Consider the following 4,520-nt stretch of genomic DNA (forward strand, 5'->3'; position numbering starts at 1 on the left):
AGACGACTGAGAAATCAAATTGGTACTGAAAGGGCAGTACAGGGGTGATAATCCTTCCCTGACTGTAATAGACTCCCGAATCCCATAAATTTCTAGTAAGTTGTATATCAGACAACGGTAAGTTATGGTACCCGATCAACCAAACTAAAATGATCGGTGGCGATTCTATTACATCAATTCAAGTCGGAATCGGAATCCAGGCCCATCTGAAGGTCGGTTACTACACCTATGATTCCGGAAGCCAATTCTCTGAGAAATCAAACAGTGACTCTCCTACTTCAGTCGCTTACTTTCTTTTTCTCGAGTTCAAACAATGGCTTCCCATTCTTACCATTATCCACTAGCACACACCTCAAAGGTTTGGTTATGTCGATCTCCACTCGTACACGTAGAAATTCGCTAAGTTTGCCTCCAATGATCAGGCGAAGATCAACCTGGAAGAGACCCAGATAACTCTTCCGCCGTCCACCAGAGCACAGGCCCCAGGCATTGTAAATTTGTGATCCGTCAGTCTGATATTGGGCAGCCAATATCATCAAAGCCTTGCCTTGGACCGGGACCAGACTACGATACCGGAGATGATAACAGAACATTCGACATAGAAGAGTATATTAGAGGAGTATCATTAAGGTATTTGTTAGCAAAATCCCTATAGCTGTTTTTTTTTGCTCATATTTATCATTGATTTTCATTACATTGAGGGTTCACTTGGACTGATTGGTACAGTATATAAGGTAGCAATCAGTGGCAAAAAAGGGAATCTCAACATCATTTTTCATTACAACTCTTTCCTCCACATTGGAAAGGTGGATTACAACATTAGGATCTCAACATCATCCACATACACCAGTGAAGTTTCATTGAGATGGAGCAGCGCAAACTCATTGATGATCCTTGCTATCTCCCTGTAAATACTATCATTTATTTCCTTCTCGGCTTTTTCGACCTTCTCATTCGTCAACGTCCCCACATCCTCCGCTGCCCTTGCAACTGCATAGAATGCATTCGAAAGCCATGAAGCTCCTGCCGATACATAATGGTTGCTCATGATGACACTTCCCGCACTATTTACCTTGTGCTCAGTGACAGCCAAGGTGGATTTTGTCAGTTCAGACACTTGGTATAGCTCGTCCATCTCTCGCATCTTCTGGTCGATAGAAGTGACTGCAGCAGAGGCATTCAAGACCAAGTGATGCCGTTCGTCAAATGCTTTGGCCTTGTTGATGGCATCCTTTACCAAGATAAAACCTCTGGCCAGCATCGTACTCATCATTTCTTCAGCCTTTTTCGTATTAGAATCCATAACAACTGGTTTTTTCTCCTTCATAAACCCAATGCACAATGACAAGAAATGCATAAGATAGCAAACAAAACAATTTTACTCCTTTCCCTTGTCCCTTAATTCGTATGAATGCAATGAGAAAAAATGAGTTCCAAAGAGAAATACACAAAAAAAAAAAAAAGCGCAAAACTAGAATATTCTCGAACAAGCATAAGATTTCGAGCTGGTGCGCCTCGGTGCTAAATAAGTTGCTATGTTCTCATAAATTGCAAACAGACTACCACCAAGTTGGTCAAACGATGAATGTAACAATGGTTTTTATGTTTACATTACTCGAATTTAGGAACGAGTGTCAGATATGAGTATCATATTTTGGTCTAAGTTTATCTCTGTGTTTGAAGTCCGACAGTCATTTGATACATATTCGAATATAATAAAACGAGCAATCATGCATTTGATAATAATATCCGAAAGTATGTAGTTGTGGTTGCTACCTTAATTATTATATGCATCCTGCATCGCTAAAAGAATGATAAAAAGGATTACATACATACTATGAGAACCAAACATGGGCATTATTCTTTCACTGATGCATATAATGTGAAGTATTATACTTCATTGATCATCCTATAGAGACAAAAGCTGTAAGGTATTGATTTAAAGGAGGAAATATACCATGTTCGATTGTATGGCTTTGGGGGGTAGCTCATAATCCTCTTCCGGCGTGATATTGATGGAAAAGTCGATGATCGTAGCTCCCTGAACCAATTAATAAGTCGAATTAATTCAAATGAACAATCGGTTCAAACATGCAAGGCTTAATTGTTTCAAGATGTGTCAAGTTTCAAACACAGTCATGTGTTCGACATGGTTAAGCCTAATTTTTCGAAGATTTTCGTGTACTTGGAGAGTCCTTCAAAGATCGTATCTCCAAAACCATGTCTAGATATGTGCCTGACATGAATAAGTTTAACATTTGCCGATAATATTTAAGCATGAAACTGATTAACATACAGTCAACAGCATTGCTGTATCCGCTCCTTGCGACTCCTTGAAGGTAACATAAGCGACTTGAGAATTTCAGTCTCCCTGCAAAATTCATCACAATCTTAAGCACGATTTTCTGAAACAAATCAGTTGCACTCCAATCGACTTTATCAACCTTCGCATTTCAACATATTGAATATCGCCGGAGAAAGAAAAGAATTCCTCGATATCCCTCTCGGAAGCTTCTGGTGAGATATTACTCACCTTAACTGTTTTTATCTGTAAAGAACCAAAGAGCACACTAATGATAACAAGCAGAACTCCATTGCAAATTGCACTAACTGAAACAGAAAATAGAAACATTTTCTCCTTACGTCTGAAACATTGATCATCCAGTTCGTTGTAGCGGTTGTCCGTGGTACTGCTCCAAGACTCAGGTCAATATGACTCACCATGGCCTGCAAAGAAATGTAATTCTCAGTTAAGTAGCAAGGGATTGCTACATACTAAATGAACACCACATACATAAACGAAAACCGGGTTCATTTTTCTCAAAGTATCTAGTATCTAATGCATATTCGGACATGGATATGGGAATATATAGAACTTAAAAGAACTAAATATATCTGAAGCCGATACGCACACCTGAGTAGGAGTAACATAGATGGAAAATAATAACACAAAACTAAATTTGTTTGCTATGCTTGAATCATGATATCAATTGTGAAAACGAACTAAAATTTTAATGGTTGTATTGTAAATTTTAAAAGTTAGGTGACCAAAATACAAGCGTCATAAAAATTTAAGGACTATTTATATACTTTACCCTATTATTTAACCTTGTTGGAGAAGCTTTGAATTGACTGATTTTGAATGCCGCGAGTAGCGGTCAAATCAAGGGTGTGAGGGTGGGTCCTAGTGAATTTAGTATGTTCACATTCAATTCGTGGAAGACTTAATGTTCTTGGAGAACACAATGTGGAGTGTATAAAGAATTCTAAGGTGGCGTGATCGGTACGTTGGAATGTTTATGGAGGTAATTGAAATATGTAAAGGAATTGAAATCTGTAGGAATTAGAATCTAATTTTATATTTTGTTTGGTTGGCAGGAAATATAATTAGAATTTAATTCTATATTCTGTTTGATTCGCAGACATGTTAAATGAATTTGATTTCAGTAATATAAAATGACAAAAGTACTCTTCTTATTTTTTTATTTTATTTTAATTTATTTTATAACTTACATGTAATAATATATTATAAAAAATTAAAAAATATTAAATTTTATTTTATTGATTGATTATTCATTGAAATAAATTATAAAAATCATGCTAATAAACATTATAAGTTAAAATCATCGCAATCAAAATATTTTAATAAGTTACCAAAAGATAGAGCAATATTTCAATACATTCCAATCGGAGTATGTTAATTAGTTACTAAAAAATATACCAAAAATTATTTTTATTCAATATATGAATTAGAAACTTGACCCGACACGACTCAAAATAATAAAAAAATTATTTTTATTCAATAAAAATATTAACTTAATTGAAAAAAATTATATATAGAGGGGTATTATTGTAATTAACCTAAATATATAAGGTAAAATTATATATTTTTTTCGGGTCGGTCCCGTTTTTTTCACCCTAAACCCGAATCGACCCAACCTGACCTGACCGGAATAGCACACTTAAAAAAACCCGACCCGACTCGACCTGAATATCACACTTAAAAAACCCGACCAGACCCGAACAAAATAAAGTTTCATTTGACCTGACCCGAATATATGAATTAGAAATCCGATCTGACCCGACCCGACCCAAAATAATAAAAAATTATTTTTATTTAATAAAAATAGTGACTTAATCCGACCCGACCCGAATTATATATATTTTCGGGTCGGTCCAGTTTTTTTCACCCTAAACCCAAATCCGACCCGATCCGACCCGAATATCACACTTAAAAAAACCCGACCCGACTCGACCCGAATATCACACTTAAAAAACCCGACCCGAACAAAACAAAGTTTCATCCGACCCGACCCGACCCGAAATAATAAAAAATTATTTTTATTTAATAAAAACAATGACTTAATCCGATCCGACCCGAATTATATATATTTTCGGGTCGGTCCGGTTTTTTTCACCCTAAACCAGAACCCGACCCAACCCGAATATCACACTTAAAAAAACCCGACCCGACTCGACCCGAATATCACACTTAATAAATCCGACCCGAACAAAATAAA

At 36.3% G+C, this 4,520-nt stretch overlaps 1 pseudogene; it reads right to left on the minus strand.

The window, feature by feature from the left end:
• Positions 1-278: 278 nt before the first annotated feature.
• Positions 279-2,815, minus strand: LOC120187629 (annotated as a pseudogene).
• Positions 2,816-4,520: the final 1,705 nt, after the last annotated feature.

The sequence above is a fragment of the Hibiscus syriacus genome, unplaced genomic scaffold, assembly GCF_006381635.1.
Source record: "Hibiscus syriacus cultivar Baekdansim isolate YM2019G1 unplaced genomic scaffold, ASM638163v2 tig00113725_pilon, whole genome shotgun sequence".
NCBI lineage: Eukaryota > Viridiplantae > Streptophyta > Magnoliopsida > Malvales > Malvaceae > Hibiscus > Hibiscus syriacus.